The 23,986-nt window shown below is 33.0% G+C and overlaps 1 protein-coding gene across 10 annotated transcripts in view; it reads left to right on the forward strand.

The window, feature by feature from the left end:
• LOC124949875 (uncharacterized protein CG43427) overlaps positions 1-23,986 on the forward strand; it is a 90,650-nt gene that overhangs the window by 31,339 nt on the left and 35,325 nt on the right. For 9 of the 10 annotated variants that reach the window (XM_047495650.1, XM_047495646.1, XM_047495651.1 and 6 more), the window contains exon 3: positions 22,087-22,219. The exons of the other annotated variant lie outside the window; for it this stretch is intronic. The gene's annotated coding sequence lies outside the window, so the exon portion shown is untranslated. The remainder of the gene's footprint in view (positions 1-22,086; positions 22,220-23,986) is intronic. 10 annotated transcript variants of the gene reach the window in all.

Raw genomic sequence — 23,986 nt, forward strand, 5'->3', positions numbered from 1 at the left:
AATCAGCCGGTTAATCTGATTAACCTAATTAACCCTCTCGGCAAATTTAAAGACACCTATCAGTTGCTACATTCACCTACGCCTCTCTTTTTTCTTCATCGTTTTCCTCATTCTTCCTCGTTCTTTTTCGTTCTTATTATTTGTTCACGATGACGGGCGTGCACGTTCTTTAAACGGCTTCGTGCTCGAGAAAACCTCCGACTCTTCGTTTTATTTTCGCGCGGAAGCACGACGGTGCTTTTGCCTCGCTGGCTTTTGTTTACGCCGCGGTAATCACGAGCGATTCATTAAATTCGCCGTTAACCGAAACGTCCAATTAGCTTGCCGACCACGAACACGGATATGGGTATGCTCGGAAAATTAAAGAGATAGATGCTTGCTTTATAAACTCATTTAAATTTTCGAGAAAGAACAATAAAGAAAGAAAGAAAGACACACACAGAGAGAGAGAGAGAGAGAGAGAGAGAGAGAGAGAGAGAGAGAGAGAGAAGCATAGAAAAAAAATATAAAACATTGATGTTCGTTATTTCGATAAATTTTAACTGACACGAAAGATAACGTATCAACATTCTATCATAAATTATTATTGAATATATTTACTCATTTCAATTTATTATCGCTATATAAACAGATAATTAGTTACGTTAATAAGTATCTGTTAAATTATAAAATTTATTGGAATAATCATATCGCGAGTGGCAAGTTTAAAAATATATAAAAGTTGATCATATATACTTATACTTATATATATTAGATATGTATAAATATATTATATATATATTTATATATTTAAAATATATATATATATATTTTAGTCATGAATAACTTTCGAATTTATTTTATTTCCTATTTTATTTCTTATTAATTTCGAGATGTAAATATCTATATGTTCATCGACGATTGTTATTTTATTACAATAAGGATCGTAATAGAATCAATATTAACATAAAATATTTTTAACCTAGGAACAATAAAACGATTAACTTATCTACATACCTATTATGTAGGCACGTAAAATAACGTACACAAAGGTAGCTAGAGCACCCAACTCTCTCGACTAATTATCCTAATGAATGGAAATCAGAGTGAGCTGCAAGTTAGCACGTGTTAGACCCGTATACTCTCGTTAATTAAGTCTGAGTCCTCGTTCGCGCGCGAAAATTGGGCCGTCTACTACTTTGCGAGGAATCATCTTTCGCGCATGTGTATATACATATACGCAAAGATGTATATAGATGTATATAAACTTAACTCACGCCTAATTCACTGTCCTACGATAGTACAGAACGTATTCAATTACTTTCACGCTCGCTCGCTACCAATTAACGTCTCATATTTTTATTGACCAAACTTTCGAACAAATTCGCTATTTCTACGATTAAATTTCTCAAATTTTATATTTATCCAGAATATTATTACATTTCTCTCTCTCTCTCTCTCCCCCCTCTCTCTCTTTCTCTTTTTCTTTCTCTTTCTTTCTCTCTCTCTCTCTATTTATCTATCTATCTATTTATCTAACTATCTATTTATCTATCTATCTATCTATATATATATATATATATATATATATATATATATATATATATATATATATATATCTTTTTTTTACGTACATATGCATGCGACCTCGAGTATAGTATTTCCGTTCATGGATATCCCGACGTGCGTATGATGTTACTCGACTGTTCTCTATTTTCTTGTCCCATTCGAAACTCTAGGTCGCTCTCTCAAGCATCGTGAAACGAAATCCGTAATCTCTTCTTCTTTCTCTCTTCTCTTCTCTTCTCTTCTCTTCTCTTCTCTTCTCTTCTCTTCTCTTCTCTTCTCTTCTCTTCTTTTCTCTTCTTTTCTCTTCTTTTCTCTTCTTTTCTCTTCTTTTTAACCCATTACGATGGCCACTTCGGTTTCATTAATTTCCGCTCGTGACAATGCTCAAAGTTTCTCATAGTATTACTTTCTAAGAAAAAGAATAGAACTCCTTGTTGAGATTTCTTAATGATTGTATTGGAATTTATTATCTTTCATGGATTCATGAGGATTTTTTTAATTATCAGAATTAAAAGCTCGACAATTTTTATTCGTTTGCTCTCTCTCTCTCTCTCTCTCTCTCTCTCTCTCTCTCTCTCTCTCTCTTTCTTTCTCTTTCTCTTTCAAAATACACGAAGATGCGATATCTCGAACGAATTTCACGCTTATTCGATATACTCAATGTAGCGTTACGAGTAACTATACAATTCAAGCAATCTTAAGAATAGGTTTTTATCAGTGGTTTTCAAAACTTTATGAATGATATACCATCGTTCGTTTCTTATGTGTATTATAAATTATTTTTCTTTTTAATAAGCAAAATATTTTATTTGATCTGAATTCATTTAATTTATTAGTAATTATTAGCACGACTATGCTGTCTCTTTTACTTCTTTATAGATTGGAATAGATGTTCGAAATAATATTTGCGCAAATTTAAGAATATATTTTTATATCTATAAAATAAATATTTATATCTAATTAAATATTATTTTTATTAAATTATATATTTTATATGTAATAAATGAAACAAAATTTGAAAATTTTTCATTTGGAATAATAATTTCGTAATTATCGATAAAACAATCAGTTCTGATCATTTTGAAAACCACTGTTATAAAAGGGTATGATTCCTCTTCTTCTCGGTTGGGTGGAAATGAAGTTCTTTGATGTTCAAGTACTACTAGTAGTAGTACTAGTAATCGTCGTCTTCGTCATCGTCATCATCGTCGTCTGATTGTCGAGTAATTAAATCCAAGAGACTACTGGCTCTCATTCTCTTGCGTGGGAATAATCCGTAACCGTTACTCTTTTGCGGTTATTCTTCGACGAGCGTTGTTTCTACGTTTCTCTTTCGCCACTCACGTGAATCGTTTTCTCATGGTGTGCTTCTTGCCAGTTCTATGGGAAAGAGAGAATAGAAATTGAAGAGAAGCGAACTTCGGAGTTATCATCCACGAAAAAAAAATTTCATAAAACGATATCTCCTTTTCGACTTAATACGTACGTTTTCGAGCTCGTCGTTCCAAAATACGTGGAATTCCGTCGATCGTGCTTCTGTGGCTACAATTATCACGCTTTTCTATTATGGTACCGAGCTTGGCTCTCTCTCTCTCTCTCTCTCTCTCTCTCTCTCTCTCTCTCTCTTTCTTTCTCTCTCTCTCTTTCTCTGTTCGGACCAGGCCATCGTGCTTCTCTCGTGTCTCTCTTCTCTTTGCATTGCTATGTTCTCACGTGCCTCCGGGAATACCTCTCTAAGACATTTAAACCATTTCCTACACAGCTTTTATACTATATCCATCACTTTTTTTTTGTTTAATTTATACGGATATAATTATTTTTCTTTTCTTTTTTTTTTGCTTTTTCTTTTCTTTTTCATTTTCTTTTTTCTTTCTTTTTTTTCCATTTTTTTTCTTTCTTTTTTGATGACGATCATATTACAAATTAAAAAGAAATTTTTAATATTTCTCATAGATCTGTTTATTTTGTTGAAAAAATGTATTCACACAAATTGTACTATTGGCCTATCAATTTGTATATGAAATATTCAGCTTTGAGCGTTGAGAACTATGTATAACCAAAGACAACGGTCGAAGAAAATATTCGGTAAACGAAAACGATTTCTCAGGATCGAAATGCGAGAGTCCGTATAAATTGCTGAGCAGACTTGACCATCGCAAAAATTGCTTCCTGCTTCTCTCGAAGATCTCTCTCTCTCTCTCTCCCTCTCCCTCCTCTCTCTCTCTCTCTCTCTCTCTCTCTCTCTCTCTCTCTCTCTCTCTCTCTCTCTCTCTCTCTCTCTCTCCTACGATCTCGAGTGACGCATTGAAGGATCCATCCCTTCTCTCCCTTTCACGGCGAACGACCTTTCCGTATTCTCGTTCCTCTTCTTTTTTCTTACCTGAACGTCAGTCTCGTATAAGCTCTTCACTTGTGTCCGAATAACTCTCAAGACTAAGAATAACTGCGTATGTCTATCTATATACCTCATTTTTAACTTATATATCGAGATTTTGTAATATCTCTCGATGTGACAAATGTTCTCATCAATTTAATTATTTATTTGATTTGTTATAAAATTTTTAAAATTCGTATTATTATTATTATTATTATTATTATTATTATTATTATTATTATTGTTATTGTTGTTGTTATTGTTATTATTATTATTTACGGGATTTCGATTGAAAATTTTGAAGAAAAAAAAAAAAAAACAGAAAAGAAAAGAAATCTTTCAAGTTTCTATCGATTTTCTTATTATAAAATCAAAAATAATGGACGTCAAATTTTGACGAATTCATAAAAGACGAATGATCTAAGAACTTTTAGAAGGACGAGAGAAACACGAAGAACGAATCACGTTCGTCTGGACACACGGCATCGGCCGCTGCCCGCATTATCGTAACGGTTTCCAGGTAGATTTTCTGAGAAGCGCGCTTTAAGGAAAGGCTCCATTCTCGAGGAAGAACTGGACCTTGGCAACTGGACACCGGGCAAAGTGACATTCCATGGTAGGCTGATGTCGTCTTCGTTGCAACGAATCGCGAAATGCGGATTACATGGCATTCTATGCGATCTTGTCCGCGAGTTTTCTTCTTCGATCTTTTTCCAAGAAGTTTTAGATATCTAACCTTCTCTCTCTCTCTCTCTCTCTCTCTCTCTCTCTCTCTCTCTCTATCTCTCTATCTATCTCTCTCTCTCTCTAAACATACATATATGTTTATATATATATATACACGTAAAAATGTAGGAAAATAAGTATTCAATATTGTTTATTTGAACATCAATTTCTGTTAGTTAACGATGAATTTTATTAGACATAAAGGATAACGTTAATAATCTAATTGACATGTTTAATGAAGAAAATAATTTACATGACGTTAAAGTGATTAAATACGAAAAAATATTGTACGAGAAAATAAGAGAGATAACGCATGTAGCTATATATCTATATTATTATAATTGAAACAATGAAAAACTTTGAAAGACATTTAATATCATTTGTAATAATTCTATTACGCAAGAAACTTCAGAACATGACCAATTATTTTTCTGATGATTATATTTTCCTACCTACGTGATTACTTTACGTTGTACGTACATGAAGCTCGGTACTATAGCAAACTAGACTAACAATTGAATTCAATTATCGTAATGGTCAACTGCCAAGGAATGCTAATTGTTTCAGTCGAAGCTTAGACTTTGAGTTATTAGCGCGAATTCCTTTGATACTATTGGTTCAATACTCGCTCTTATATACATAAGTTCCAAGTAATACTTCGCAAGATGTCATTTCTAATGCTTCTCGCATCGAGAGAAAGAAAGAGAGAGCGAGAGAAGGAGAGAGAGAATAACTGAGTACGAAAGAGAAAAAGAGAAAAAGAAATAAGATCATTTGTTCAAGAACGAGATACCAACTCCCCCATAACTCTTAACCAAAATAGGAAATAGTAGAATAGAATCGATTTTTATATTGCATTTGACCCCGTTAAAATAAGGAGACAAATAATGAGATAGATACTCTTAATTGTCCTCGAAAGATGAACTATAAAGAAAACTTAATAATTATATATAATGTGTGTATGTGTGTATATATAAAAGTATATTAGAATCTATATCATTTATTTGACCCGAGATGAGTTACAAATCGATAAATTGCGTAACATATGGAGAAGCTTTCGATATCTAGAGTATCACGTTGGTTAGGAACGCAAAGAAAACAAGATCGAGAAATGATCGAGATCGGTCTCGGGGTTATCTTAAATGCAGCAATCTCGACAATGCCGTTTGATTATATCGTTCTTCTTGATCGTCGTCGTCGTCGTCGTTGGCCAGAATGATTGAACATTTCCCACGAAACAAAATGATCACTAACATATTATTGGAGTATAGTAATAGTTTTATGAAGAAACTTTTGAAAAGATACTTGTGTTTTTCCTATCGTAAAATTGTCCTTCGTGCATACACGTATACACGTGCATGCACGTACATACCGAGAGAAAGAGAGAGAGAGAGAGAGAGAGAGAGAAACCCTCGGTGTAAACCAGTAGTCATGTCCTTCGAGCGCCGTTTGGCGCCGTCCTGTGCGCGAGCATAATCATCATATTATGCTGCACATTCGCCAGAGAGAATGCGAATGTGAACGGCAGTTGAACACTTTTTTATTAAGTACCGATCGACTCTTGCGAAAATAGTCACGATCGTGATTCTGACGCGACTGACGGTGTTGGCATGCGTTCTTTTCTATTACTTTAATAACGATTCTTTCATTCCAAGGATGTACATTATATATCCCTTCGTGTCTTGTTTTCTTAATAAATTCAATCTTATTAATCTTATATAAGATCATTTAACTTTGAAGTCATTTTTTGGGGAGTTTTATTTCATTTTATCATCACAAAATATAATTGTTACTTTATATCTCAAGTTTTTTCTTACGTTTTTTTTAAATATATAAATTATACTAATACAAGTAATACTACAACTTTAGTACATAATTTTGCTGTACATACGACAATAAATTTAGTTATAAGTAATTAATTCTTTATATTATAGATTTCAATTCACACGTATATCTGTATTTTTTTGTTACTCCGTATACAAAGTTTTTCATATTTTGTAAATATATAAGTTATACTTATATCGATATAAGTAATATAACTATAATAATAACTATCGTATATAATTCTTTTGGAAACACAAATCAAAATTCATTCATAAAAAGTAAACTAACACCCAATGTGTTCTAATCTATATATATAGTAAAAAAAGAGAAAAGAATTATTTCGTGTGTATGTTTGTGTGTATGTGTATTACATAACTATATATTTATTATTTTCTTTTACTTTATTCTTGGAAATAATATATGAAATTAATTCTTTTCTTTTTCTGTATCATTTCTTTTTTACAATATTTACAACATATAATAGTAATAATCATTTTGGAAATAATTGACGTAGAATTCGAACGATTGTCTAATCCTTTCGATAGTTCGAACATAACAAAGAAAAAAAAAAAAAAAGAAAAAAGATAAAGAAAAAGAAAAAGAGAAGATATAAAAGAAAGATCACGAATAATTCATACATCTCATATAAGTCGCTATCGAGCACGTACACTGAGAAAACGGATTCCTTCGCGTTGAGCTCATCGACGATCTTTAATACCAATCGTCGCATTCCAACGATTCTCGTGCAAGCAACAAGAACGAACGTTCTACCCTTTTGCATAAATAATCGTTGGTAACTCGTGGTCTCTATCGTGTCGCGTAATAACGACGAATATCATTTAATGAACGGGCAATGCTAATCGTAAAAGGTAAAATGTAGGAGGAGTTTGAAGGGAGCTTAGATAAGTTGGCATAATGATCGGCTCTCGTTGCACATGCGCTTACGCGTGTGCGATACTCCACTGAGCGTCCTTGCGTTTCCTCTCAAAAGAGAAAGAGAGAGAGAGAGAGAGAACGGCTAGCGCCACTCCTATAACCGTCTCTTTCTATCTCTTCCACATTTTCTTCTCTTCTAGTCTTTTTATCTCTCTCTTTCTTTCTCTCGTATTTCTTACATTCACTCTCTTTAGTCTTCGGACGTTTTAAAGTAAAGTTCAAGCGAGTTTTACGACCCGGAATCCGTTTCGTTCCGCTTACCTTAACTTTCTGTATTTTTATTATTTCATTTAATCGTAAGTAGAGTAACTTCTTAAGTAGGGTGCATAAGTACTACCCTAAGGAGATATTTGTTATTTTTCGGATCGATTTTTTTTTTTTTTTTTTTTTTTTTTCTTCTTTTTTGTTCTTTTTTTATTATATTTTTCTTTTTCGTATAAGCGTAAAGTGTCGTTTCGTAAGTCCTCGAAAGTATTTTTAATTGATTGTAAAATCAAAAAAAAAAGAGAAAATGTTTAAAGAAACATTCCTTGAAAAGCTTATTTTTAATGTAATGGAAACATCACATATTATATTATTTACTATTATTATTATTTTTCTTTTTCTTTTTTTTTTTATTATTATTATTATTATTTTTATTATTATTTTTTTCTCACTGAGTACAAACGAATAACCTTCGATAACGTGACTTAAGGCATTAAGAAGGATATCGAATGAAATCGCATATTTTCTAATATTCCTACAAATCCTTCTTAACCAGGTCCAATGTATATTCGCAATTATTATTTTGACGTACGAGAGAGACATGGGATTTGCGTAAGTGTGCACCGTTGTGAACTTTCAAGCCGTAGAAGAAAAAAAAAAATACATACCGGTCGAAAGGTCTCGCGTGTATATCGGCACGAAAAGAAAAATGATGAGTTAAGTTAAAAATCATTAAAGAGAGAAGTTAAACGTCTTTGAACGAAGTCCAACAAAAATAAAACAAAAAATAAAAAAAATTTTCACGTCGACGTGTGTAACCACCGGCAAGAGTTTAACTTGGGTGTGTTCGTAGAAAAGAATGAAAGAAAGAATGAGAGAAAGAGAGAAATAGAGATAGAGAAAGAAAGAAAGAGAGAGGGAGAGAGGGAGAGAGAGAGAGATAAAAGTATCCCCTCAGAGCAGAAATTCCTTTTGCAATCGCGCGAGCATTTGTCGAGAGGCTAATCGCACGGATCGGCGGCGACGATCTCGCGACGATAGTCACGATCTTCGTGCCTCTTCTCATAGCTCGTGCCAAAGAGACAACCCCGTACGAGAATTACGTATGTATAGGGTGTCCTAAAATCGTAACTACAAATTTAATTGAAAAATACAAATTATAATGTAATATGGATAACATATATCGATATCGTCGAGAATTTTTTTTCTTAATAGTTTATTATTAATTCGAATTCGAGCTTATGTTTATAACATATATACGTACATATATATATATATATATATATATATATATATATACATAATGTATGTATATATGTATATATGTATGTATATATACGTATTGTTAAAATTAGTTAAAGTCATAGATCTTCCAATAGCAATGAAAACTAAAATATATCAGTATAATATAAAATAAGTATGTAATAAATCAGTAATATTTCTAGAATTAAAAATGCATTCAGGCCATTTTCATAATTCTCGATGTAATTATAATTTTAAAACACCCTGTACAGTTGTACTCTTCCAGGGATATTATTATCGTCATTATTGTTATACCATAATCGTCATTACTATTATCATGCCAACGTCCTCGACGTTCATAACTTTCGCTTGAAACGTTCAAATTATTATCGAACGAATCCATTCGTGTATTTTCTTTTTCTTCTTTTCTTTTCTTTTTTCTCTCTTTTCTCTCTTTTTCTTTTTTTCTTTTGTACACAGTGGTAATGTCATTGACTCTAGAAACTATCATAGATAATCTTGGTATTACGCTATACGTGTCGTAGTCGTTACGCCGTATAAATCTTGGAAGGCGCATATGTGTATGTATATTCATAAAGCGTGCGTTTATGAATATGAGGGCGTAAGAGAGAGAGAGAGAGAGAGAGAGAGAGAGAGAGAGAGAGAGAGAGAGAGAGAGAAGGGGAAGAGGGAGGGAGAAAAAAGGGAAAGGACGAAGGAAGGCGAGGTCGGAGCGTCGACCTTCGAAAGTTAAAGGTCGCGCGTGAGCGAACGAACGACACGGTAAGGTCATTTGCTCCTCCTCTCTTTTCGAACCGTACCATCCGCGTGCATCTCGCGTTTATCTTTACGTTGTCGCATTCTTTCGTACGATTTTATACAAATTTTCGTACATATTTATTTATTTATTTATTTACTTGTTTATTTTTTTTTTTGATTCACTTTATAAATATCTCCGTGGTGCATTTCGATTAAATTAAAAATTAAATTTTAAACATAATGAAATTAACTTGAATATCATTTTAAGTTTATTATAAATAATCGATTAAACATTTTTTTTATATACGTATATAATTTCGAAGTTCTATAATATTAATTGTTAGATTTATATGTTTCTCTCCTTCCTCCCTCCCAAAAAGAAATAAAAGAATGTTTGATTTCTATGCTCGTCGTTGAAAGGATCGAAAAAAAAGGAAAGAAAACCAAAACGGAACAGTTGACATCAAAGCAAGATGCAACTGGCCTTGAACTTGTCCTCAAAACGATCCAGACCCCTGAACTTGGTTCTTTTTACTGGACCTCCTGAACCTTCCCCCTTTTTTTTCTTTCTCTCCCTTTTCTTTGCGTGATCGCGTGCGTACGAACGCGGAGAACGTAACGGAGAGTAGAAAAGATAAAAAAGGAAAGAGAGTAAAGTATCCGAGAGAATCAACGAGATCGAACCTCGTAGGAATTATCAACACACACGTACACACGTATACACACATTCATACACGCACGAACCTGTAACATTTTTCTCTGGACTAATTTTAAACCTTTCCTTTTCGCTACGATTTTTAGGATCGTATCCTTATCTAGTACTTAAAGATGAGTTCTCTTTACTCTTCCTCTCTCTCTCTCTCTCTCTCTCTCTTCCTCTCTTTCTCTCTCTCTCTCTCTCTCTCTCTCTCTCTCTCTCTCTCTCTCCTTCTTTTTCTCTCTTTAGTTGATCGTCAATTAACGAGCCCGATAATTATTACTAACTAGTACTTCACGCACGGTATATATCGAGCGAATTGTAAGCGGGATAAGCGAGCATGATAGGCATATAAATAAGTGTGTTGGTGCAAAACTAGCTGGACCAGTCTAAGACTCTGTATAAAAGATAAAGAGAAAGAGAGATAGAAGTCGAACGAAGAAACGGCAGAATGGCGGCAACGCGAGTGCGTGCATCGATGGTAAGAAAGAGGGAAAAAAGAAAGGATATAAGAGTTTGTGTGTATGAAAAAGATATACAAATATATATATATATATATATATATATATATATATATATATATATATATATAGCTAAAGAGAGAGGGAGCGGGAAAAGGAGGAAGAAAAGAATTGCTGAAGGAATTTCTTCTATACAGCAAGGACGGCGATAAATCATAAAAGTATTTGTAAACGGTGGTAGCCGATGTAAAGCGGCTGGCATGTTCCCTCCTATAGTTCTCCCTTTCGCTCCTCTCGATCTTTGATTTTACGTGGGTTTACATATCTCTACTTACGAACGTGAGCCATTCTACGTTGCGTGTCACGCAACAAGATCAACTTTAGCGTCGTGCATACATATCTATGTAAAAGAACAAACTCCAACACGTTTCTATTTGACGATTAATTATTTCGATCGTCTGAAATAATCAATTTATAAATTTAATTTTTTGTTTTATTTCTATGATATTGATATTTCTCTTATAACATCTCTTCCTGTACGAAATACAATAGAAATATTTCTTTTCTTTTTTCTTTTTTTTTTTTTTTTTTTTTTATTTTATTTATTCTTCTTTCTTTCTTTTTCTTTTCATTTTTTTAATCATAATTATCCTATGTTATCCCTATGTTTTTTCTTTTATTTTTTCTCTTGTTTCTTTCTTTCTTTTTTTTTCTTTTTTTAAATAAAAAGCACATTGTTTATCTGATATTATTTTACAAATTCGATATTTTATACATTTTTTATGGAACGTATAGAATAAAATTCGATGTAGTAACATTTTATTTTTCAAGTAAAAGATTTTTCATTGATAAATATAGGCGCATTTATATCTCGATATATGAATCATAGAAAGGCACGTTGGAATGTTACGACTTGTTTTTCCTCTTAGAACGTTTCTTCTTACTTCGTAAACACGTTCGAAGAAATAGCTCGAAAAGGATAAATAATAATAAAAGAAAAAAGAATAAATAAATAAATAAATAACAAAAACTAAGAGGAAAAAGGTAGAAACGTAAAGAGAAGGATCGAATGCTCGGTATATTATCTCGAAGATGCAATATCATTTTTTTGGTGGTGAAGACGCGTCCACGGATGGCCGAGCAAGCGAATCCCCCTTCGATTTCTCGCAAAGATCGTACACGTTCTCGCAAAGATCGTTCGAGTTGTACTCCTCCTTCTAATGGCCTTAAAGAGCCGTAACGATACGAAAGGAATAACCATGACGACGACGATGACGACGAGAACGACGACGAAGGGGAGCCATGGCATCGCTAAAGATAATCGTAAAATCACGTTTATTGGCTGTAGCCAGTCGTGGCCTTGTAGAAGAGTAAGAGAGTAAGATAGCGTGATGCTACACGCTGTCAATGGAAAATACGAAATAATGAGATTAAGTAAAATCGCAAAAGTTAACGGTAGCGTATTTTGCCGTTGCACGATTCATGGAAAAGTCACGACTTTGCAGATCTCGTTAAACTCGTCGAACTTGTCATTTTATCCGTCGATCATCGAACCCCACGACACACAACAGGACAACAACGACAACGTCGATGAAGGATGATGAGTATGATGCCCGTTTAATTCTTCGATTGGAAAAGATAACAATTTAATAAAACCTTCAAGATCTAAATTATCTTTTTTTTTTCCTTTTTCTTTAACTTCATTATTTTATCAATTATTTTTACAATAATTCTTTTTTTCTCTCCCCCATAAAACTAGAAATTATAATTATTAGTATTGTAACTACCTATTTCAGTATTTATTTGTATTTCTTTTTTTCTGTTTTCCCTTTTCTTTTTTTTTTTTTCAAAACAACTCGACGAATTTTCCAAACAACTCAATACTGTTTTGAGGACTTGATCCAACTGAAAAACACTTGAGCGAAGTCGTATATCTTAAGTATCATGGACTTAAAGCAAATGTGCTTGAAAAGTTAAATGTCTTCTCTAACTCTTCACGAATCTGTCAACTTCCATATGATTACTCGAAGTATTTCCTTGGTATTTATCGAGAAAAGGAAAAGGTGAATATCGAAACCAAAAGAGGTATTCGATAAATCATTCCGAATCAAAGAGGGAGGATTGATCAGTCTAATAGGTATATCTATCGAGTTCTTCCTTCACATTACATAAAAAGAAAGAAGGGCCTTGTGTAACACGGGGATCGCGAATGTGAACGGAAAGAGAGCTGGAAGCTACCGAGAGATAGAGCGTGACGTAATAAAACGCCTAATGGCCGATCCGTGAGAAACGATACAGAGTGAGATTAAAGCAAGAAATGATATATAAAACAGTATACTCCTATCGATTTTCATACAAATGAATAAATATATATATATATATATATATATATATATATATATATTATGTGTATATTATATATATAATGTACACATAATAGAGTTATTTCTTGAAGCGAATATTCCACCGAAAGACCACAGGTGTAACAGTTATGCTTTGCAATTGTTCATTCTTATAATAGCCACGTTATTAACGTCATTTCTCTCCCACACATTTTATTCTTGCTTCTCTCTCTCTCTCTCCCTCTCCCTCTCCCTCTCCCTCTTCCTCCCTTCTCTCCCTCTTTCCCTCTCTCTCTATCCCTCTCTCTCTATCCCTCTTTCCCTCTCTCTCTTTCTCTCTCCCCCTCTTTCCCGCTCCCTCTCTCTTTCTCTTTCACTTACCCGCTCACCCACTCACTCTATCAATTTCGTCAAGTCGCATCGTAATAGAGTTTCGTCGATTTATCGTACGAACGACCTTGTGCAAGAAACAGAGAGATAGAGAAAGAAAGGGAGTGAAAGAGAGAGAGAGAGACAAGGAAAGAGAGAGAGAGAGAGAGAGAGAGAGAGAGAGAGAGAGAGAGAGAGAGAGAGAGAGAGAAAGGAACCGGAGGACGAAACGACTCAGGGAATGCACCCGTTCGTGACCTTCTTCCCGATCTGCTGATGCATGCATGCACCTGCAACGGGTTTCGGAGTAACCGGTCGTAGGCTTTAGGACTTTCACCCGATATATCGATGTCCGACCGTCTTTACCATGTCCTTCTCTCTCTCTCCCTCTTTCTCTCTCTCTCTCTCTCTCTCTCTCTCTCTTTCTATCTATCTATCTTTCTCATCTACCTAGAATATGGAACTGGAAGGATTATCCTTCCTGCACCATTTTTTTTTCTTTCCTTTTTATATCTTAATCTCTTCTCCTTCTCTCCCTTCTCATCTTTCCCACCTTCCTTTTCCTTTTCTTTTTGTTTATTCGTCTATCTTTCGTTACAGTAATTTTTCTAAGATCTGGAAATAAAAGAACTTCGATAGTTCTTCCTCCTCCTCGTCATCATCATCATCGCCATCGTCGTTGTGTAGTGCGTCGACCCAACTAGCTAAGAATCGACGCCTTATATGTGCGCCTGACGTGATTACTGGATTTTCTCCTAATACGGATTTCTACGCTTAGAACCTCGACGTAAACGTCCCCTTCGTCGTAGTAGTCGTAGTCATAGTCGTCGTCGTCATCTTCGGCTGGAATCGAGCGAAACCGGAACGGACTTCTGGTTTCACTCCGGGAAGGGAAGTTTCCATGGAATGGAAGAATGAAAGGAAGGAAAAAAGAGAACTAAAAGAAGATATAAGGGAATAAAAGAAGTGACTCTCGTAGATGTATTTCTTTTCTCAGTGGAACTTGAAAACGATTAACAAATGCTCTACAGGCTAACTATTAGAAACTTTTTCTAATTAAAACAGAAATTAATTTCATTAATTAAAGAAAATTGAATGATCGTATATATATATATATTAATTTTAACTAAATATTTATTCAAATATTAAATGTAAAAGATCGCATAATTGATTATAAATTATAAATTATTTCATACGAAAATGATATTGATCTATTTAAAAAAATACAATTATTAAGTTATATTAATTAATTAATCGTTATTGTACTCGATAATTATGGTTAATTATTATTAAAATTCATCCTACTTTGATCTCCGTGTTTTTGTATACGTAAATATCTACGTGTATATACCTACGTGTACTATGCGTTCTTCCTCTGTGGAACTCGAAAACGGATGGCGGATGTTCAAAAGTAGAAACGTTTTCGGCGGACGATGGGTCATGCGACGGAAATAGGCGGTCCATAGCTATTTTCATTCCCTTTATTCCAGCCCGTACAGTAGTTCACGCGCGCGCCCGCGTTACGCGCATACGTTCACGGATTGTTAGAGAGCGCTTCTTAGCAGCATCAGCATCAGCATCAGCATCAGCAACAGTAATAGAGCATTTTCATGGAAGACGAAACGTCTGATACGACTTTCAAAAGCTTTCTCAAATCGATTCTGACGTCTTCTTCAAAAGAGCTGTCTTGAAATTTCAAATATTTCGGCGGTCTGTCTTTGTTCTTTTTTTGTAGTTTTCTCTTTTTTTATTTTTTTTTATTTTTTTTCTATTTTTTATTTTAATCAAACAGTATCATTCTTTTTTAATTGTCAAATCAGTTTTTCGTTTAATTCTATTTTAAAATGTTGATTCAATAAACTTCTGTTTATTATTACTGTTCTCTTTTAGCAGAACATTTTTAGTTTCATTTTATTTTTATATTTTTTCTTTTTTTACTTTCCTTTTATTTTTGTTTTTCTTACATCTTTTCGTCCATGTCAGGGCAATAGTACGACGTTGAAACTAGCCTTCTTCTTACTCTTCTTCTCCATTCTATTCTATACATTTCGAAAGGATCTTCATCTTTTTAAAGAATTCTCTTCTTTCTTTTTGACAAAGAAGCTTCTGGTCTTCATACTCTTTTCATATGTATAGTCAATGGAAAAAAAAAGAAAGAGAGATAAAGAAAACTATAGGCTCTCCTGTAAATCTTATGAAAGAAGCTGGAGAAATCTTTTGAGAGAATCATTTCCTCTTTGGTTTGCTCGATATATCGAGAGACAGGTCCTTCCTCTTTACGGATCCTCCAGAAAAAGAGAGAGAGGGAGAAAGATCTTCCTTCATTTACTGCACTTTATTTCCCGCTATTTTCATCGTCCTTTGTAATACTTCCTTCGTGCTTTGTACGAGATTATAAGTGGTACCTGTTTTTCTTTTTAAAATGTATTATCGTTCTGGGTTCTTTCTCTTTCTCTCTCCCTCTCTCTCTCTCTCTCTCTCTCTGTCTATCTATCTCTCTTTCTCTTTCTCTGTCCTTCTACCTGAAGAAGATAATGGATCGTAGAAGTAGAGATAGACTCTATCGAGAGATACTGGAATGAACTCCTTTGTTCATTTTCTTAAAAAAACCCTTTGTTAATTTTCTTAATAATTCACTATACCAAAATATTTTTTAAGTATAATGTATTGAGTTGGCAACTAAGTGATTGCGGATTTTATCGATAGACGATTTTAGCATATTCTTTTGTTTTTTCAGGAGTTCAAAACACCTAATCTATATTATTTTCTTGTTATTTGTTTTTTTTTTAACTTTAATTAGTAAGAAAATTGTATCAATTAGTTATTTAATTTCGTTTTTATCCCAATTTAAAAATGGAAGAACAAAACGCGCATTTCAAACATATTTTATTGTATTATTTTTAAAAAGACAGAAACGCATTGTAAGTATACAAGAAGTTATGTGCCGTATCTAAGAATGAAGTCTTGAAAGAAACGTAGTGACAAAATTGGTTTGTTATATTTCGTTCTGATGATTTTTCACTCAAAAATGCGCAACGATATGGCTGTCCAAAGTTGATGAGAGCCATATCAAGACTATAATCGATTCAGATCGTCATAGCACATGAGATTGCAGAGAAGCACAATGTATCGTATACATGCATTCAAAAAAAAATTAAAACAGCTTGGCTATGTTAAGAAACTCGATGTATGAGTCCCTCATTAGCTTAAGGAAATTCATTTGACGCAACGCATTAGCAACTGCGATTTGCTTCTGAAACGACTGATTACTGATGATGAAAAGTGGATAGTTTACAACAGCGTTAATCGAAAAAGAAGCAAGATGAACCAGCCCAAACAGCATTGAAACAAAATTGAAATTTACTAAAAAAAGATTATGTCAGTTTGGTAGGATTATAAAGGAATTCTGCACTTTGAACTTTTATCAAAAAACCAAACGGTTAATTCAAATGTCTATGTTCAACAACTTACCAAACTGACCGATACAGTTCAAGAAAAGCGGTCAGAATTGGCAAATCTTAAGAGTATTGTTTTACAACATGACAATGCAAAGCTCCACACATCTTTGGTCACTCGCCAAAAATTATTGGAGCTAGGTTGGGATGTGTTGTCACATTCACCATATAGCCCTGACCTTGCGCCTTCAGATTTTGATTTATTTTGTTTCATGCAGAACTTTTTAAATGATAAAATTTTTAATGACGCTGATGATGTAAACTCTCATTTAATTTAGTTTTTTGCAGACAAAAATCAGAAGTTTTATAAACTGAAGAAAATATTGCCTGAAAAATGACAAAAGGTCATCGACAATAAAGGACAATACCTAATTTAATAAAATTATGTTTTCAAGTAAAAATTTTGAATTTTCCTTCTTATTTAAAATTCAAAATCGTTTAATTGCCAATCCAATACATTATTATTAATAAATACTTTGGTATAGTGAATAGATTTTATTAAGAAAATGAACAAAGGGGTTCATTCCAAGCATCTCTCGATAAAGTCTATCTCTACTTCTACGCCAATCCAATAAATAGTGGATAGAAAAAAATAAAAAATAAAATTGTTGATTAGCGATCAATTAAAAAATATTCTATCAGTTTTTTCCTTTTTATTTTTTTTCACACACAATTATACACATAATTTTACAACTATAATTATAGATAAAATAAAATAGGTCAAAATAAGAGAGCAATATATATAATTTCGTACATAAAGTCGATACCATACTTGATATTGCTATTAATTATAAAATATGTATAGTAATTATATATGCAACGTATTATCTCGATATATGTATGTATAATAATCTAGAGACGTCATGTAGAAAATAAAATTTCCGTGAAAGGAGTTTGAATTTTTTAACAATAATCGTGACGAAAATGTAAATGAACAGGCGTGGGTTGTCATAGCAATTAAACGCGTCCGTTCTTTTCTCCTCGATCATACGCACTACTTCTAGCAAATTACATCGTCCGGCGACACATCCACCTACGAGAATTAAATTGCGCGATATCTTATACGGAATGATTATATCATGTAAAATTAATCTATCGAAGATATTTAAAAGAAAAAAATTCATAATATATGGAACAAGAAAAAAATGATTACAAGATAAATATCAATTTTTTTTTTTCAATAAATCATTAATTATTTATTATTAAAATTTGTATCGAAGAAGTCGTTCTTGGAAAACGTGCTACGTAAATTCTACAAAATAAGAAAAAATATTTGCAATGTTAATTTTTGATATATAAACAGTTACATAATCCAGTATATATAAATCACTCATTTCCTAAATCGATTAACTGCGTAAAACAAAAATTAAAGAAAATTAGTAAAATAACGCGCATGCACACGTGTGTGTGTGTGTGTTGTACATTATTTATTATTCAATCGCCATAAATATTTTAATAGCTTAGTAGTATTAAATCTAATTATTAAAAACATTTTTATATTAAATATAAAATATCAAATTAATCATTCATTAAATAATTTTTAGTAGTAAAATTTGTTAAAATACTAAAAGTTAATGCGATCTACGAATGATTCTTATGTACATATATGTGTATATATATATTCATATATATATATATACCTTATTGATCTAATATCTAACTTTAATATATGCGTTGTATCCTTACAACGAAAACAATCTTGTACAGTAAAATTTTTTTTAATTCCATAGAACTTCGTAATGTTTTCATTTTCAAAGTCAATCATTTTCTTGTATATTTATCTGTCTTATATCGTGTATGAATATGTATGTGTGTGTATACATCGTAAAAGAGAGTTTAGTACAGCTTGTAGGACGAGGTCGTTCTCGGACGGATGACGTAGTGTAAAATTTCCAGTGGGCGTAGACGGGTCTCCTTTTTCCGATCCTCGCATACCTGTTAGGCTCCTTCGATCATTTGAGAACATTCTTTTCTTCGGGGTAGACGTCCGCCCTCTCAAAGAATGTGCCCTCCAAAACGACCTCGAAAACGTCTTTAAAAAATGTCGGTCATTTACAAAAGGTGACCGCTTACTCACATACGTACATACTATTTCGATAAGTTTGAATATAGAGAAAAGGTCATTTCTATTTCTTTTTTGTCTTACAATTAGATTTCTCTATAATGATTTTTTTATAGATTTTTTTTTTTTTTTTTTTTTTTTAAAGATTATTATTCCAGGATCCTAAAAAATCACATAATTCTAACGTAATATATAATATTATACAATATGTTTAATATTATATATAATACAATTGTTATCTTTACTTTGAATAGAAAATTTTTATTTTATACAGTAAACACGTTATTACTGTAAAGCGTACTTTTTCCGTGTTTAAAAAAAAAAAAAAAAACAAAATTATATAATACGAAACTTATAACATATTTATTAAGCGAACATTAATTTTTGGATATAAATAAACGATTAGTTTTATATAAAAGAATAAGAAAATGAAGCAAAACTGAAAAAATACAGACATATATATATACCTACGTACATAAACATTACTTCAATGTTACACAATGTTATAGAGTTTTATATAGATTACGCATATACTAATTTAACATCTTTTTTATATGATAAAAATCGTAAATCAATATTAATACATCCATCATCGTAAAATAATAAATTCATTGGACTTTCTTAATGCGGTCGATAGCATAAAAGGAAAAGTACGTTGACTGATGGCAGTAGCAACAACAGCAACAGCAGCTACAGCAGCCAGTCACGGTAGCAAGCCGCAGTCAGGCTAGCTGAGGCTGGTTCACGATCGTTACGGCATTAACGCGTAAGGCCGTAAGTGCGTAAGTGTGCTCCTTGCTCGAGATAGAAGGCCCTAGCTGCTACCTTCCGAGGATAGAAAAGCTCGAGAAGGTTAGCGTTCGAGCTAAGGCTGTAAAGGATGCTAGTAGAGGTGAACGCACTTTCTTCTTGCACTCTCTTGGCGCATCGTACCACCGGCTCTTTGTTATTTCGCGACACGACGGGCCTCTTCTTCTATTCCTCCTATGTATAAAGTCTAGCTTTTTCGCAGAAAACACAGCACCAAACGTTTCCTAGTTTCCTTTCTTTTACCTTTTCAATTTCTTATATCTTTTATTTTTCTTCTTTACCTTTTCTTCATCTCTAATTTTCTATCTTATTATGATGTTACACGCACACATACATGTATGCATATTGTGTGTTAAATATGTATGTATGTATGTATGTATGTATGTATAGGTTGAAAAGAGATTGTTGAGTTTTCCAAAGAAAATTATATTGGAATACATATTAAGAAAATCGATACAATTCATTGTATAACATAAACATTATTTTATTCATGCAAAAGTGGTTTATACATTTAAAAGATAGTAACAATATTAATCAATTGAATAGATTGATAAATATTTAAATACATATACCCATTAGTCATGTTCATCTACAAAAAAACTTAGGAACTCTCAAAGGCTCGAATATACAACTGAAAATACAAAAATAAGCAATTCAAGAAATACCAGATAGAAGATATGTACATATATATAATATTTAAAGTAAGATAATGACAAGAGTCTTGTCGAACTTTGCTTAGGTGACTAATGACATTTAAGTGAGTGTCTGAAACTATGAAGACATTGTCCTCAATAATCTTCAGAGATTTCGTTTTTTTGGACATAGTCCAAAGATTATTTTGATAATTAAGAATGAGATAATATAGAAATATCATTATTTGAATAAATGGCATAGTCATTTAAGAATATAAATAATATTTACACGTTTATTAATCTTTTTAAAAAATATTAAAACTATCAGACATATTTGATATACCTAATAGATATGAGCTCAGAAAAATGTTAATCTCTTCCCAACCCACTTTATATTTTTGCTTGGCTAGACAAAACGTTAATTCGATGACGTTATGCAATTTGTCGCACGATAGAACCAGGTCATATTACAGCTTTGTTAACCATATTAAAGAAGTCATTTCAGGGACGATAACGAGTCAGTACGGCATAGGCGCACACAGCAAAATGAGAAGTCATTTCTTCTTATCTTAATATGACGTTACACATGGTAGTCTCGCAATCAGTGCCGACTTAAAGTGCGTCTCTCTTAGCTAATTTATCGACTATACTTCTCTGAATCCGTTTTACTGCTATAATACTCATTCTGCATAAATTAACACAAAGATCGGTAAGAACAAAATTGCATCGTTAACCTCTTGCACGATTAATTAAATATTTCGATTCGATATATTTGAATTCTTGAAATCAAAGACGATTTTATGTTAGTAAGATAGATGAAATGTTTTTCTCGATCTTCTTTCATAATAAAAGATAAAATATCATTCAACAAATTTTACCGTCGATCATATTTCATCGTTATCACGCTTGATAGAAAAACAATTTAATGATTAGCATATCATAGGTAAAAGATATTTTTATAGAATGATGACATGAAATAAAAAGAAAAATCCTATTTCCGATAGAATAAAATATGTATAATCAGAAGACGACTTTCTTTATAATTACTATGTAGGAAAAGAAAATTTCTTCCGGCGTGGTATTTAAATTATACTATATATTACCTAGGTTAAGTGTATGATATAAGTGTAATTATGCATCTCGTGTTGGCACCTTTCCGCAATCCTCTCACTTACCCTCTCTCTCTCCCTCTCTCTCCCTCTCTCTCTCTCTCTTTCTCTCCCCCCTCTCTCCCCACATATTCTAAAAGAGGCACGTTTTACGCTGTAGTGTAACATATTCCGGATACCAAAGTCGCCGTATTCCACATGTATATTTACATTCAGATACACACGAACTTAAAAGTTCACTTAAAGGACATATAAACGCGTACATGTATGTACATAGAAAAAGCAAAAGAAAATATTTTACGACACCCTTTCCACGTGCACACATGTCTTCTCGCGAACCCCGACCCATATCTTATCCGAGCAAGGTAAACGAGGTAAATTTACGATCTTCTCGCGAAGCGAAGCAAAGTTACATCGAAGGCGCATCGTAGCAAAGCATTGCGATGTGCACTACCTTCTCTCTTTCTCTCTCTCTCTCTCTTTCTCTTTCTCTCTCTCTTTCTCTCTCTAAGCCTCGTTATATTTTCTAATTTCAGGTGAGTCCGAGTGAGTCCCTGTCTTCCTGCTGCCCAGTTCTATAAGACGCGAGTTAACCGGAGAAGATCAACGAGAGAGGAAGAAGCTGCTTACTCTTTCGAAGAGGAAAAGACGAGTCGCGGAACCGATACGGTAATAAACGTTCTTTCGATCGGGATATAAAGCTTGCTTGCTTGCTTTCTTTCTTCAAGAAAAACACTGATTACAACGAGGGATCGTTTCTTTTTTTTGCAACTCAGATATAACCCTTTCTTGGATATTTTTTCTTAATTTTTTGTCTTTTGGGAACTAGGAAGAATAAGAAACTTCTTGTTTTCTTCTTCTTTTTTCATTTATCAATCTCTTCGAAGTCATTTTTTACGATTTTTATGGATCGTTCCATATGAAATCGATCTCACTCCTCGGTTCTATTTATCTCATCTTAAAAGTTAAGGTTAGTTACTTCCAGTTTTTCTTTAATTTTCTCTCCTTCTCTCTTTTTCTTTGTGTGTATGTGTGTGTGTGTATGTGTGTAAAGTATTTCTGAAGAAATAGTTGAAAATAATGCGAGAAAATTTAAATTTATAATAAATATTGTTTTCTTTAAAATATATTGTATATACATGTAATACTTGATAGAAGATTTATAGAAAAAAAAAAAAAAAAAAAAAAAAAAAAAGTATAAAAAGTAATTAATTTGACGTGAAACAAGTCTGTCTTGAGGAAAACATTACGAACGAATGATATCATCGCATTATAAGGCAGATATTTTCCTTTCGTCGTGTTCTAAGAGCGTAAGGTGTTCGCGAGAAGGCAAAAGCCGACAATGGAAGGTTGCATAATCCGGTAGAAAACGGATCGTTCCGTTCTCCTTGTCTCTTCTCAAGCGTCTTGACAATAGAAACTGGAAGGTAGTACGGGGTCAGAAGTAAGAAGAGAGACAACGACATCCTGTCTCTCGTGAAAACGTTACGATGACGAGCCAAGGAAGAATTCTGCGAAAAGAACGAATGAATGTATATATATATATATATATATATATGTGTATATATATATATATATAAAGTGTCGTCGTTGTCATCATTGTCCTCGTCAACTTGCAAGCCATTCTTGAAACTTGCTAACTCGTTGAGTTACTAAGTTACACCATGTCTGACTCTCACGAGTTCATCGCCGTTAGAAACATTCCGAACACAACAGAAATCATGATATTTCTATCTTTCATCAAGATTTTCACGAAGATTTCGTATATAATATAGTGATTACACGTTACAAAAAGAAGAAAATGCAGTTATATTTTCGATCATTTATATTTAAAGAGCAAAAAGAAAAAAAAAAGAGAAAGAAGAATTTATTCTAAATCATTTTTTTTTTTTTTATTATTATTATTATTATATTTTTTTTAACATATAAAAAGATGAAAAAGAATAGAAAATGTAACCGGCCACGCTTATCTTTCATTTATCGACAGGAGTAATTGAGTAATCATTGTCGTATGTGGTACTTGCGGTAAAGGAGATTTCGAAAGTTTCTCTCTCTCTTTCTCTCTCTCTCTCTCTCTCCCTCTCTGTCTCTTTCCCTCCTTCTCTCTTATTCTTTTTCTACTGTCGACATAATTACGGCATGGCGTTAATTGTCCACGCGCGTGATCAAGCTCGGCGATACTAGTCGTGCTTTGTCGGTATAATGCTACCATGTAGACGCATAATAATATATTATAAATACTTGTTGCACGAAAGAAAAGGAAAAAGAAAAAGAACGAGAGAGAAGGAGGAAGAGAGAGAGAGAGAGAAAAAGAATAAAGTTTTCGCCGTCTCATTGAATCAGAGCGGAACCGAACGGATCAAGAAAACATGAGATACATATATTTTAAAACAATAGAATGTCCTTTGTACATTATTTTCAATGTAATTTTCATTT

Source organism: Vespa velutina, chromosome 6 (genome assembly GCF_912470025.1).
Source record: "Vespa velutina chromosome 6, iVesVel2.1, whole genome shotgun sequence".
In the NCBI taxonomy this organism is placed as follows: domain Eukaryota; kingdom Metazoa; phylum Arthropoda; class Insecta; order Hymenoptera; family Vespidae; genus Vespa; species Vespa velutina.